The 16,301-nt window shown below is 40.7% G+C and overlaps 1 long non-coding RNA gene across 1 annotated transcript; it reads right to left on the reverse strand.

Annotated features, from left to right (window-relative positions):
- Positions 1-3,683: 3,683 nt before the first annotated feature.
- Positions 3,684-6,391, reverse strand: LOC132617873 (uncharacterized). Its single transcript, XR_009573858.1, has 3 exons — positions 5,919-6,391; positions 5,097-5,147; positions 3,684-3,893 (listed from the first exon to the last, which is right to left on the reverse strand). It is a non-coding gene; the product is annotated as an uncharacterized LOC132617873 (long non-coding RNA).
- Positions 6,392-16,301: the final 9,910 nt, after the last annotated feature.

Below are 16,301 nucleotides of genomic sequence, written 5' to 3' on the forward strand. Positions count from 1 at the left end.
GGCCATTCAAGTCAAGAAATCCAAATGGAGGAAAACTAGGGTTTTTGCTCAAGTGGAGTATTATCAACTAAGGCTTGTTCCTACAACTTCTAAGGTAAGATTCACGATATTTATATGTTGTTTGAGGTATTTGAGAGTTAAAATGTTTGGACATTAGAAGAGTATAGCAAAATGGGTCACGAATGATGAATAGTGCCATTTAGAGAATTAGTTGGAATTGAATCATGATTATTGTTATATTGTGACATGAATGGGTTACAAATGACGTTGAAAGACCATAAAATAGACGTGTAAATGAATGGACGAAGTTGGGTGTTGTGACCATGAACATGGACAAATGAAAGAAAATTGAGAAACCTAGATAATGTGGATAATGTGGATGATTAATGGCTATTGTTATGATACTAAGAATGTATCGTTGACCCTTGGGAGTTGAATTACGATATGGACAAATGTTGCATAAATAAAGGAGATGTTGTCCGATTTTCTCTAGCTTTAGTCATGTGTGCTAGTTATCGATTCTAATGATAGTATGACCTTAATGAAGGTAGAAACGTGAGCATCAGAGGAGTACGTGCAAGTGTAGAATAATTCGATGAAAAGGTATGTAAGGCTAACCCTTCTTTCATAAGGCATGGTTCTTTTGCCAAATTTCTAAATCCTCTATACGAGTATGTTGTCTTCAAATGATTGATCTTCCGAGCTCGTAAACTCATAATCCTTGATATGTACTACGATTGTACTACGCTCCTCATGTGACAAGTAAGCCAATAAGATAGACGTAACGATGATAATGATGATAGAAATGTTAATGATAATAATAATGATGCTAAAGGTGCCTATGGGCGATTATACTTATGTGTGCCTATGAAGGGCTTTAATGAAACCCTGAGCTTATAACGCAGGGTAGAATATATATATATGTATGTATACGATTACGTAACACGCGCACACATCTGCAGATGGTACGGATAGCCCTAAAGCCTTGGTAGGGCCAGGTAGATATAACCTTGAGCCTTGGTTGGCCAAGTATGTATGAAACACCGAACCTCTATGGTCGGGTACGCTATGTATGCCTGTATATATATATATATGCATATGCTATGTATATGACATCATTAAAAGTACGAATATGTTGACGTAAATGATCATGAGGGTAACCAAGTACAGATATGGGTATATGTATGTGGATACGCAATAGAAACGGAATGTCTCTATCGAAAGTAAGTAAGTGCCATGATGATGATATTATTTTCTCCTCCCCTATGCAACTTCACATGTTATTCATTATGCTTCTATATCGATGTTGATCATGCTTTACATACTCAGTACATTCTTCGTACTGACGTCCTTTTGTTTGTGGACGCTGCATCATGCCCGCAGGTGCACAGGGAGACAGAATTGATCCATAGCTGCTTTCTCAGAGATTTCCCAGCAGAGCTCCATTTCATTCGGAGCCGTAGCTTTTGGGTACTTATTCTTTTGTATATATAATTATGGGCATAGCGGGGTCCTGTCCCTCTCAGGTGATATGTTATACTCTTCTTAGAGGCTCATAGTCACGTGTATATGGGTAGACATGTCCGGCCTTGTCGGCCTATATTTTGTATATCTTTTGGTAGCCTTGCGGGCTTATGTACATTTGATGTGGCATAGATGTCAATGATGATTTAAAGACGTTGTCCTCCAATGGGACTAATGCGATTGATGCATAGGAATGCATGTTAATTTATATGGTTCACCTAGACGTAAGGAAAAAGGGAGTCAAGGGGTGCCCGGGTGGGCTAACACCGGGCGCTCGTCGGCGCGATCTAGACGGGTCGTGACAAAAGTGGTATTAGAGCAGTTCTGTCCTAGGGTGTGTCTACGAGCCGTGTCTAGTAGAGTCTTGGTTATGGGTGTGTTGCACGCCACACTTATAAATAAGAAGCTGCAGACATTTTAGGAATAAATGACCTTCTTTCTTCATAAGAATTGTGCGATAGAGCCATGATGTAAGAAATTCTTGTTCCTTAATAGTGTGTTGTGTATTTCAGAGAATGCCTGTAAAGAGAAAGGCTACAGCGGCCCAAAAAGGCAAGACGGTGGCAGAAAAGCGGGATGGAAAAGCACCGCCACCGGTAGTAGAAGAAAATGAGGCCCAGAGTGCGGCTCAATCCCAGTCCTCCCAGACAGTGCCTGTTACTAAGGAGCGTGAGGGAGCTCCAGCTCCTCCCCCGAATGCTTCAGGCCAAGATGTCAAAGAGGCCATACAATTGGTTACACAGTTTGTTGCTGCTCAGAGTCAGCGGCAAGGTACGAGGCAGGGTGACAGGGCTGTTAGTGCAAGGGCCCGTGATTTCATTACTTTAAACCCTCCGGAGTTCTTTGGGTCAAAGACGGAGGAGGATCCTCAGGACTTCATTGATGGTATGTTTAGGACGCTCCGATTGATACACGCTTCAGACACCGAGTCGGTGGAGTTAGCGTCATATAGATAGAGAGATGTCTCGGTCCAATGGTATACGGTTTGGATGGCTTCACGGGGAGCCAATGCACCTCCCCCTGTATGGCAAGTGTTTGTTGATGCTTTTCTCCGACACTATATGCCTCTGGAAGTTCGGCGAGCTAGAGCCGATAAGTTCTTGAATTTGAGGCAAGGTAGCATGAGTGCTCTAGAGTATAGTCTCCGCTTCAATTCCTTGGCTAGGTATGCTTCAGCCATGGTAGCGGATATGGGTGATCGAGTGCATCAGTTTGTGAAAGGCCTAGGGCCACGCTTGATGGATAGATGTTTGACTGCGTCCCTTCAGGACGGTATGGATATTGCACGAATTTAGGCCCATGCTCAGAACTTAGAGGAAAGCTTGCAACAGCAAAGGAGTGAGCGTGAGCAAGATAGGGGCCATAGCAAGAGGGAAAGATCGTTGGGTGCGACGGGTGAGTTTAGAGGTGGGCATAGGCAGCAGTTCCCCAGACATTCAGGATATTCTATGACCAGTGCGTCTCCACGGTTTTCTGGCCAGAGATTTGATAGATCTACTCGTTCAGGGCGAGTCAGAGTTTCTCAGGGTCTCAGTTTAGAGGTGATTCGGGTCAGGCGAGGCCACCCGTACCACGATGTTCCCAGTGTGGAAAGTTGCATTGGGGTCAGTGCCGATCAGGCTCAGATGGTTGCTATACATGCGGTCAACCAGGCCATATCATGCGTGATATCCCCTCAGTACGTAGTAGAGGTAGGACCCAGCCATCAGGGTCGGCAGCCGGATCATTAGCGTCTGTACGCCCTACGGGGCCAGGTTCACATGCGCCAGTCAGCCATGGTAGAGGTATAGGGAGAACTCCCACTTGTAGCGGTCCTCAGCACCGTATTTATGCTTTGGCTGGACGCCAAGATCTTGAGTCTTCTCCCGACGTGGTCACAGGTATATTATCGGTATTCTCTCATGATGTATATGCTTTGATTGATCCGGGCTCCACATTATCATATGTTACACCATATATTGCGGGTCGATTTTGTCACGACCCAACCCCGTAGGCCGTGACTAGTGTCCGTGCTGGACACCCAAACGTACCCAATAACCCAAACCAGCAGACTAGCAGATTATATAAATATAAAAGTCAGTCGACGTTACTAGTGTCACAGAGGAACATATATAGCACATGGAAGCCGATAAGGCTATCACAAATCATAACAACCCAAAACATATACAGAACCCACATGTATGTCTACAGACCTCTACAGAACATAACAGAATCATAAGACGGGACAGGGCCCCGTCGTACCCCTGAATAGCGTACATATATACAACAGCAGCAGACTGTACCAGAGTATAGGCTCTGGACAAAAGAGCGCTCCAGAATAGCAGAATAGGTGTCCTAGGCAGGTGGGTCAGCAAATCTGTAGTCTGTACCTGCGCGGCATGAAAACGCAGCCCCCGAAGAAAGGGGGTCAGTACGAAATATGTACTGAGTATGTAAAGCATGGAACGTATTAAACAAAGTCATAATCGGAACAGGAGATACAGAAAATGAACGGAATATCCAGATTAGCAAAATGCTGAACATAAAGCATAAATAGTACTTACAGGAAACATATGTCATACCTGGTCCCATTACGGAACAAAATCATAACCGGAACAGAACGTACAGAAATGTGAGTGAGATGTCCAGAGTATCAAATGCATATTTTCAAAACATGAAGAGTGTGTACAGAAACATATGCCATATCATATCCGGCCCCTTCCAGGGGACTCGGCAGACAGAACGTGGTCACCCCCCGACACTGGTGCCACAACACATAAGGATCAGAAAAGGGGAATAACCCCGTAACATAGCATATCATATCAGATGGCCATATCAGATCATATCATATCATATTAGAATAGTGTACATGGCACAGCATACTCCACAACCCATGTACATGTATACCTGCCCCCTCACATCGAGGCACGGCGAACAATGCAGTGGAAGACGCTTGAGAACATATCCTGGCCCGGGCTCAGTGTGGGAAACGTTGAGGCATCCACGAATGGAGTAGTGAGAAACTAAATGCAATAAAATACCTTGTATATTTCCAGAGACTCAATGAGGCATATCAAATGACGAATCAAATCAATAAAATCGGACGGAATCATAATAAGTGAATTTCGAATGTCATAATGGATTACGGAAGCATAATCTTTCTAAGTTCGTTTCCAAGTTCCAAAACAGTTTACAAGACTTAATAGAATATTTAAAACAAGTTTTATTTAGTAGTTACAAGAGTAGTTAAAACATTTCTTAAAAAAAATGCTCGAAGACAAGTCATAACCACTAAAAGGGTCGGAAATAGTGGACCCACCTCGGGACAAACGAAGCGGTGGGCTCAAATTACGTATTTAAAGCTTATAAAGTCACCTACGGAGGTTCTAGGGGCATTCCATAATTTTCTAAACAATTTGCGGAAGTTTGCACAATTCTTTCAATAAAGCATACTTATAGGGTTCAATTCCATTGAATGAAAAAGGGCTATTTTCAAATGCGGATTCCGATGAGCAGAACGCTTTTCGAGGCTCAAATCCGATCCTAGTACACCTAGGGCATGCCAAAAGAAGAATCGGGATAGCTTTACATACCTTGTATGCTCTTTACGCCTTTCCAAATTCAATTCCCGTTTCGCCCAAAATCTGTAATTGGTCACATTTACCAATTCTCAATTTCCAATCTTTAAGTATTCAATCTTTATTCATAATTGCCTACACAAATTTGGGCAGCATCTCCCCTATACATATAGCATCCCCGAGAATTTAACTCGGCCAAAACAATCAACAACAACCCAACAACAACATCAACAACAACAATAGTCACCATAAACACAATATAACTTAACTAGCTATCTTTCCAACATAATGTCATAACCTTCATTTCAACTTCAATTTCCAAACTAATCTCAATGGTTTCACATTCATCATTAATCTAGATCATCACAATATAATTTGGAAATATTTCATATCATTCCTACGAAATATTCACAAGATATACAAAATATACAAACTTTCCACCAAAACATAATTCACCCAAAACTTCAAATCTTCAACCTACATATTCATAACATATTTCCACCTTCCAATTTCATCAACCATAATCATAATTTACATCTTAACAACTTCTTTTCCATAATATCTCAAAATTATTCTAAGGTGACATAATCTTCTACATTCCAACTTCAACCAAAATTCATTCAACTTTCATTTCCAATATAATTTTCACCATAACCACAACTAGAATACAACATAAAATTCAACTCATATCATATATACAACAATATACACACACGGCTACATACATATATACATACCCACTTTGCAAACTTCCATATTTCCATAATTTCTACTCATTTCCACATACCACAACATAAACAAACCTTCATAACATAAGAAAAAGGAATTGATTCTTACCTTTTTCTACAAACTTCTTCACTTGAACAAGTTGTCAACTTGAAGAAATAAGTGCTCCTTCTTCCAAAACAACTACACCAAGTTGTAGAGGACACTTAATTTAGTAGGAATTCAACAAGAAAATAATTTTAGAGGCAAAATTTTGAGGGGTGATTTTTCTATGGCCAAACCCGAAATGGCCTTATTTTTGCTCTTCTTTGTGTTTGTTTTTCTCTTCTTTGCTTCATGAATGTTCTTGGTTGAAAATGAAGACTTAGCCCCTTTTTATTATTAATCACATGACTAATTTAAATGGGCTTGGGTCCTTTATTAAGGACCATGGCCGGCCACCTCCTCACTTGGGCCTGAATTTTTCTTTTCATTTTTTTGGGCCAATTCGGTTGGTCCCGAGTTGGGCCTAGCCCACTGACCTTTCGACCTTAAAACGTTCATATCTCCTTGTACCGACGTCACCTTGGAACCCACGACCTATGGATGGAAAGCGAATTCAATTATCTACAACTTCTATTTCTTGGTATATTTCCAAATTCCAAACTTATAATACCGTTTTTGCCCCTCCAAGTCAGGTCATCCGAAAACGTTTTCTTAAAAATATTCGTTTGGAGGGCTTCCACTTTGATTTGGACCAAGGGTACTTCGTGAGTTGTGTTTAACTTCACATATGTGATTCATATAATTTGTCACATGTCCCAAAAAAAATCTTGATGTGTGGGCCCCACTTTAACTTACAATTAATCCGACGTTCAAAAATACGGGATGTAACAGATTTATAGTCAAGCCGGATTCGATCAAAACTTTTGAGGTGTCTACACCCGTGGGTGAATCGGTAATAGCTAGCCGAGTATATAGAGATTGTGTAGTTATGATTTGGGATCGTTGTACCATGATTGAATTGCATGAACTAAAGATGGTAGATTTTGATGTCATTATGGGTATGGATTGGTTGGCTTCTTGTTATGCCAATGTTGATTGCCGAATGAAAATGGTTCGTTTTCAGTTTCCGGGAGAACCAGTTTTAGAATGGAAAGGAAATACGACATCACCAAAGGGTAGGTTTATTTCCTACCTAAAGGCAAGGAAGATGATCACAAAAGGGTGCATCTATCACCTAGTGCGAGTTCAAGATGTAGAAGCCGAGTCGCCGACTCTTCAGTCAGTTCCCGTAGTGAGTGAATTTCCGGATGTATTCCCAGAAGAGCTTCCAGGCCTTCCTCCCGAGCGGGAGATCGATTTTGCTATTGATGTGTTGCCAGACACTAAGCCTATATCTATTCCTCCCTATAGAATGGCACCCGCAGAATTGAAAGAGTTGAAGGAGCAACTGAAAGACTTGCTCGAGAAAGGCTTCATTAGGCCTAGTTCATCCCCATGGGGAGCACCCGTATTATTTGTCCGAAAGAAAGATGGCTCTTTGAGAATGTGCATTGATTATCGGCAATTGAATAAAGTGACAATCAAGAACAAATATCCACTTCCGAGGATTGATGACTTATTTGATCAATTACAAGGTGCCAAATGGTTTTCAAAGATTGATTTGAGGTCCGGGTATCATCAAGTGAGAGTTAGGGAGAAAGATATCCCTAAGACAGCTTTCAGAACAAGATATGGCCATTTTGAGTTTCGAGTAATGTCGTTTGGGCTAACTAATGCACTGGCAGTATTTATGGATTTGATGAACAATGTATTCAGGCCTTTTCTGGATATATTCGTGATTGTATTCATCGATGATGTCTTGGTGTATTCTAGATCCGAGGCCGAGCATGCGGATCATTTGCGTATTGTCCTCGGAGTTCTTCGAACTCGAGAGTTGTTTGCAAAATTTTCTAAATGTGAGTTTTGGTTGAACTCAGTATCATTTCTGGGCCATGTTGTTGCGGCCGATGGTATTCAGGTAGATAGCCAAAAGATTGAGGCAGTGAAGACTTGTCCAAGGCCCACAACTCCTACGGAGGTTCGTAGCTTTCTGGGCTTAGCAGGTTATTACAGGAGATTCGTTGAGGGTTTTTCTTCTATTTCTACACCACTCATAAAGTTGACCCAGAAATCGGCAAAGTTTCAATGGACATATGCTTGTGAACGTAGCTTCCAAGAGTTGAAAGATAGGTTGACTTCCGTACCAGTCTTGACACTTCCAGAGGGATTGGAAGGATATGTTGTTTATTGTGATGCCTTAGGTGTTGGGATAGGCTGTGTATTGATGCAGCACGGTAAGGTGATTGCGTATGCTTCAAGGCAATTATGGAAACATGAGCAGAGTTATCCAACACATGATTTAGAATTGGCTGCGGTGGTCCATGCATTAAAGATATGGAAACATTATTTATATGGTGTCCATGTGGATATATATACAGATCATAAGAGTCTCCAGTATATTTTCAAGCAGAAAGAGTTGAATTTGCGGCAACGACGATGGTTGGAGTTGCTAAAAGATTATGATGTTGATATCTTTTATCACCCCGGAAAGGCCAACGTTGTGGCTGATGCTCTTAGCCGCAGATCCATGGGAAGTCTATGTGAAGTGTGACAAGAGAAGAGAGAAATGAGTCGTGAGCTCCAACAGCTAGCTAGCCTAGGAGTTCGAGTGATGGACTCAGGTAGCCGGGGGACCACTATTCCGAATTCAGCAGTTTCGTCGCTAGTAGCGGAAGTGAAAGCGCGGCAATATAAGGATGCTATGCTAGTGCAGTTCAGAGATACACTCCCTCAGAAAGAGGAGTCATCATTTGATGTTTCAGGAGACGGAGTCCTTCGATGTCGAGGCAGATTATGTGTTCCCAATGTGGCGGGGCTACACCACCAAATATTGAGAGAAGCTCATTGTTCCCGTTATTCTTTCCACCCCGGAGCGACGAAAATGTATCATGATCTCAAGTCTGTATATTGGTGGAATGGGATGAAGAGAGATGTCGCAGAATTTGTGGCTCAATGTCCTAATTACCAACAAGTGAAAATCGAGCACCAAAAGCCGGGCGGATTGTTGCAAGCTATAGAAATCCCAACTTGGAAGTGGGAAGTGATTAATATGGATTTCATTACAGGCTTACCCCATACTCGGCGTAAGTATGATTCCATATGGGTGATTGTGGATAGACTCACTAAATCAGCTCATTTGTTACTAGTCAGAACGACGTACGTGGAAAAAGATTATGCAAAGCTTTACCTTAAAGAGATAGTGAGACTCCATGGTGTTCCAGTATCGATTATCTCAGACAGAGGAACTCAGTTTACAGCTAATTTTTGTACGTCTTTCCAAGAGGGTCTAGGGACCCAGGTGCGCCTTAGCACGGCCTTTCATCCGCAGACCGATGGGCAAGCTGAACGTACTATTCAGACTCTTGAAGATATGTTACGGGCATGTATGATAGATTTTGGGGGTAATTGGGATGATCATTTGCCACTCATTGAATTTGCTTACAATAATAGTTATCATTCTAGCATTCAAATGGCACCGTATGAGGCTTTATATGGGCGAAAATGTAGATCCCCAATTGGGTGGTTTGAAATAGGAGAGGCTCAGTTGATAGGGCCAGACTTGGTTCAGCAAGCCATAGAGAAAGTCAAGCTCATACGAGACCGTTTTCTAGTGGCTCAAAGTCGCCAAAAGTCCTATGCGGATAATCGTCGAAGGGACTTAGAGTTCCAAATTAAAGATTGGGTATTCTTGAAAGTGTCGCCAATGAAGGGCGTTATGAGATTTGGCAGAAAGGGGAAGCTTAGTCCCCGGTATATAGGGCCTTATGAGATTGTGCGCAAAATAGGCAAAGTGGCCTATGAGTTAGATCTACCTCCAGATTTGGAGTCAGTCCATCCCGTTTTCCATGTCTCGATGGTTCGGAAATGTGTTGGAGATCCTACGAGGATCGCCCCAGTAAATGATGTTCAAGTGACAGAAAAGTTAACTTATGATGAAATACCCATTACCATATTAGATAGGCAAGTACAGAGGCTTAGAAACAAAGAAGTGGCCTCAGTAAAGGTTTTGTGGAGAAATAACAATCGAGAGGAAATGACATGGGAAGCGGAAGAAAGTATGCGATCCAAATACCCACATTTATTTCAGCCTTTGGACGAGGGCCAAGATGAGACGTCAAAATCATAAGGTATGTATGATTTCCTTTTTATGCTTTTGGGTCGTGTGTGGCCAAATTTTGTTGCTATTATTTTGTTTCCCTGTGAGGCTTTGTTATTATGGGATGCTGTGACAGTTTGGTAGTGCCATATTATAGGGGAAACTCTGACGAAATTTTTATAGAATCCCCGAAGACTTTAACATTCGAGGACGAATGTTCTTAAGGGGGGAAGAATGTTACACCTCGGAAAATTTTCCGTTGGTACGCAAGTGAATGAACTAGCGATGAGTACGAGTGTATGATGTTCCATGAATGAGAAATGACGTTTGATGACCTTAGGCGAGATTTCAAAGGCATCCGATGTAAGACTAGTAAGTCGGCTAAGCTAAGGAAAGGTATGCGGTGAGCAATGCATGTAAATGGATGTGGATGACTAGAATGCAAAGTCTAAGAAATGTGAAAAGCTGCAGGTTTGCAAACTGGCCAGCTGGTCGTAAAGTGAAATACGGACCGTAAAATGGTATACGGTCCGTAAACTGGCCAGTCGTATTTTGGCATTCAAAACTTCAACTTTCTGCCAATTGATCAAATGGTAAAATACGACCTGGAATACGGACCGTAAAGTGATTTACGGCCCGTAAACCATGGTCGTAAATCACCATGTCGCTGCCTGCGTTTCTGGTTCTGTTATGGTTAAAAACGACCACGAAGGACGGTCCGTAAACTGCAATATGGACCGTAAACCACATTTACGACCACTGTGCACTTCAAAATCAGATTTTCAAGTCATTAAATAAGGGGACCAAGGCTTATTTCATTTCACTTCTATATCACACCCCTTCTCTCTAAAACATCTCTCTACATTTATTATGCAAGTTTTCAAGGATTGTAAGCCATCAATAACATAAACCAAGTGAATCAAGAGTAAGGAAACCCATTAAAGGCCATTCAAGTCAAGAAATCCAAATGGAGGAATACTAGGGTTTTTGCTCAAGTGGAGTATTATCAACTAAGGCTTGTTCCTACAACTTCTAAGGTAAGATTCACAATATTTATATGTTGTTTGAGGTATTTGAGAGTTAAAATGCTTGGACATTAGAAGAGTATAGCAAAATGGGTCACGAATGATGAATAGTGCCATTTAGAGAATTAGTTGGAATCGAATCATGATTATTGTTATATTGTGACATGAATGGGTTATAAATGACGTTGAAAGACCATGAAATAGACGTGTAAATGAACGGACGAAGTTGGGTGTTGTGACCATGAACATGGACAAATGAAAGTAAATTGAGAAACCTAGATAATGTGGATAATGTGGATGATTAATGGCTATTGTTATGATACTAAGAATGTATCGTTGACCCTTGGGAGTTGAATTACGATATGGACAAATGATGCATAAATAAAGGAGATGTTGTCCGATTTTCTCTAGCTTTAGTCATGTGTGCTAGTTATCGATTCTAATGATAGTATGACCTTAATGAAGGTAGAAACGTGAGCATCGGAGGAGTACGTGCAAGTGTAGAATAATTCGACGAAAAGGTATGTAAGGCTAACCCTTCTTTCATAAGGCATGGTTCTTTGGCCAAATTTCTAAATCCTCTATACGAGTATGTTGTCTTCAAATGATTGATCTTCCGAGCTTGTAAACTCATAATCCTTGATATGTACTACGATTGTACTACGTTCCTCATGTGACGAGTAAGCCTATAAGATAGACGTAACGATGATAATGATGATAGAAATGTTAATGATAATAATAATGATGCTAAAGGTGCCTATGGGCTATTATACTTATGTGTGCCTATGAAGGGCTATAATGAAACCCCGAGCTTATAACGCCGGGTAGAATATATGTATATGTATGTATACGATTACGTAACGCGCGCACACATCTGCAGATGGTACGGATAACGCTGAAGCCTTGGTAGGGCCACGTAGATATAACCTTGAGCCTTGGTTGGCCAAGTATGTATGAAACACCGAACCTCTATGGTCGGGTACGCTATGTATGCCTGTATATATATATGAATATGCTATGTATATGACATCATTAAGAGTACGAATATGTTATGAATATGAGATGTAAATGATCATGAGGGTAACCAAGTACGGATATGGGTATATGTATGCGGATACGCAATAGAAACGGAATGTCTCTATGGAAAGTAAGTAAGTGCCATGATGATGATATTATTTTCTCCTCCCCTATGCAACTTCACATGTTATTCATTATGCTTCTATATCAATGTTGATCATGCTTTACATACTCAGTACATTCTTCGTACTGACGTGCTTTTGTTTGTGGACGCTGCGTTGTGGCCGCAGGTGCACAGGGAGACAGACTTGATCCATAGCTGCTTTCTCAGAGATTTCACAGCAGAGCTCCATTTCATTCGGAGCCGTAGCTTTTGGGTACTTATTCTTTTTTGTATATAATTATGGGCATAGCGGGGTCTTATTTATGCAAGTTCTAGAGGTTTAGGAAGTTTTTCCAACATTTCACACGATTTTTAATTCAATTCTACTGAATGAAAAAGGGGAAACTTCAGGTGCGGATTCCGGAGAATAGAGTTGTCCCCGAGGCTCGTATCCGACCTATTACGTCTAAGACATGCCGTAGAAGGAAGGGTGAAGCTTTACATACCTCTTTCCGCTCCTTATGCTATTCCAAATTCAAGTTGCAAATTCGCCAAAATCTACAAATTGGTCACATTTACCAAACTTGATTAGAGCATTTAGAATTGAAATCTTAAGATAATACTTGGCTACCGAAATTTCGGCAGCACTTCCCCTGTAAATACACCATCCCCAAAGTTCAACTCAGTCAATTTTTAATCAACAACAATCCAGGAATTCAACCCGGCCAAACTATCAACATAATATCAACAACCATACTAACAATTTCCATATTCAATCCAAGATACATTATAACAACTTAATCAATTTACTACTTCCTTCAAAACCTTCCAACTCCAATAAAACAAGAACAACCTTATAATATACATTCCATCAACACCATATTAATATCATTACCTTCCATACATGTAAGAACATAATATTCAATTTACATAATCTTCCAAGACAAGCCTCCAACTACTAATACTTCACTAAGCTCATTAGGCTTTTGTTAGCAATATAGAATCCACACAACAACAATCAATATACTAAATAAAATTAACTCATCGTCCTCCACACCACACCACAACTACACGGCTAACATCATGCACACACAACTACAACCTCTCCAAAATCATTCAACTTCCATTATCAACATAGCATCCACAACAATAACAACCAAACACTAGATAGAATAATTAAAACATGATTCATACACACACATAGGCATGCACGGCCACACACCTATATTCTTGTTCTTCATGAATTTCACTAATTTTTACACACTACAACATGCACAACATCCATAACATATAAGAAAAGGATGAACCCTTACCTTCTTCTTTGATTCTCCAACTTGCTTGAATTTCCAACTTATGAATTTGTGTTTTTCTTGCTTCAATAACAACTCTACTTTGTTAAGGACCCTCCACTTGGTAGAAAATGATTTTTGAAGGAATTTTTGTCAATTTTCTTGTTGGTTTTTGCACTTGGCCGAAATGGCCTTGGAGCTTTCTCTTGCTTTTCTTGTTCTTTTGTTTTCTTGAAATGTCTAGAAGGTGTTGGAAATAAGATGACTAAGTCATCTTTTTATTTATCCATTAAGATCCAAAGTGGGCTAAGCCCACTGCAAGTGGGAAGGCCAACATGGCCCAAAACATAAGCCCATTTTTTTTTGTACTTCATGACAAATTTTAATTTTTCCAATTTCCAAATTTGCCCTTCGTTTTCCTCCATAATTCAACGAGTCATATTGCGAATTTCCCTTTATGCCCTTGACCTTTCTTAATATTCCCACTTCAAAATTTTCATAACAACTTGTATGCCAAACAAAATAAAAAAAATAAGGCCTTGCTTGTCATCTCCCCGCAATTATCTTAAATTATCCAAATGCGCAAAATGCGGGATATAACAGAATCCCCAGAGCCTGTGCTCTGTCCGGATCTAGGGCCGCTACCCCTGCGCCCATACCTGCTGGACCCACTGGTATAGCTCCGGCCTGTGCTAACCCATGCAACAGATTCAACACTTGTGTCATCGCATCTGGTATACCCTAAGTAGTTGCAGCTCCTAGTGGAATTGGTACTACTGCTGGCTGGGCTGGTGCGGCTGCAACTCCCGCTGCCTTGTTAGGGACCACTGGAGGCACGGGGTCAACCATTGGTACGCCACCCCTCTGCCAGCTCCTCTGCCTCCATCTCTACCTCTAGCTACTACCGCCCGTGTTCTCGCTATCTGCGAGAGAATGAGGGATAGTCAGATATCGATTTGAATAAGCAGACCAATTGGAATCAAGCAGCACGAAAGGAGAAAGAAAAGGGAGTTTTCCTAATGTCCGGCAGCCTCTTGAAGATAAGTACAGACGTCTCCGTACGGATCTACAAGACTCTGCTAGACATGTCCTGGTACGATGAGATCGACTAACCTAAAGCTCTGATACCAACTTTGGCACGACCCAACTCGCCATGACTGGCACCCATCTAAATCCTAGTGGGCGAACCAACATACAAACACCTATCCATTCTATTCGGTTTTATATTAATCAAGCTAAACAATTATTACTCATTTAACACCAAAAGAACAAGTAAATTATGCCATACATACTGCAGTATGTGCGAAAGTTCTAACTATTACAATCCCTAAAATTCAAAAATCATTATACAGGACTCTAAGCCAAAAACATGTATAAGAATATGAAGTCTAACAAGTAAGTAATTCAAAATGTCTAGAGTACGAAAATACATCAAAGCAAGATGATCTTCGGCCGGCCTGGCATAGAAGAAGCTCACCCCAAAATCCATCAGCAAATAACCTCCACGCTAGATGTTAGGACGATCAATGGTCTCTGTAACAAAATCAACACTCAAAGAATGCAGCAAGGTAGTATCAGTACAAACACTAGTACCGGTAAGCATCATGGTCAACTAAGATTAGTATCATGCATATTTCGTAAAATCAATAGAATAAAACAAGCCAGTCAACAGTCATGAATATCACTAAACCACAGCAAGTCAACCAAGAACAATAACAATCAATCAACAAGATGTCAAACATCACAATCACGTAAGTCAACAACGAAAATAAATTTACCACAAATACCGCACGCACTGTACATACCTGCTAGCTGTTGTCTTAGCTCAGCAGTCATGACCTGCAAGGGACCCATGGTGTCCATGTACCACTCATTCCGGAACACTCTTCGGATCCGAGCACAAACCTCTGCTCCGAAACGAACCTCGGACGAGGGACATATCAATTTACCTCTTGTTTCTTGAACTAACCTCGGACCAGGAGCCCATAATATAGGTCACAAAAGTACCATTCCATACCTTTTACTGAACAATATTTCTTACCTTTCCAATATCAAGAATTCAACTCATCATTCCATATCACAATACCCTTGAGAAGATTATATTAGCTTCTCTTCACAACACATCCACTGTAGATTTAATCACACAGAAATAATGGCACGGAGCCTACACAATCAAACAATCACATTCACGTAGGAACTGACCACACAATACCATGCATGAAAACTAGACATGCTTTCTCCTAAGGAGATCACCAAACATACAATCAACTAATCAAAGTCTAACTTAAGTAAACCATAACCTACCTCAAAGTAGATCTGGAACGCACATGTTACTTTGCTATGGCCTCGTCTTTCCTCAAAGCTTCAATACATTCACAGTCTAAAAATAGAAGGCCCAATGAGTCACATTGCTCGATTTATACATACCAAGGCAAGAAATACCCTTCCCTCTCCCCATTCCGAGGGTGGATGATTTTCTAGGTGATAAACAATCTATGAAAGCCCTTAATATTCATAAACACCAATTTATATCACATTCTATCAAACATTCCCATTACAAACAGTTTTCTATGGCAAAGCACCATTTTTATAGAACCCTAGGTCTTAATCACTTAGTTTATTATTCTAAATGTTCAATTTATGACAAATAGCAACTAATCAATCCATTTAAATGATAAATACACGTTAATAATCAATCCATTTAAATGATAAATATGCGTTAATAATCCCAACCCATAAAGTTTAGAAGGATTATTGATATTCTAGGGTTCCTACTTCACTTTCGCCATTAAAGACCCATGAAGATGATTACAATAACGGAGGGAATGGAATCGTAGAATGGAAAGCAAAGAGACTTACCCCTCAAGGTTAGCTTGCCCT

This window comes from Lycium barbarum, chromosome 11 (genome assembly GCF_019175385.1).
Source record: "Lycium barbarum isolate Lr01 chromosome 11, ASM1917538v2, whole genome shotgun sequence".
In the NCBI taxonomy this organism is placed as follows: Eukaryota; Viridiplantae; Streptophyta; class Magnoliopsida; order Solanales; family Solanaceae; genus Lycium; species Lycium barbarum.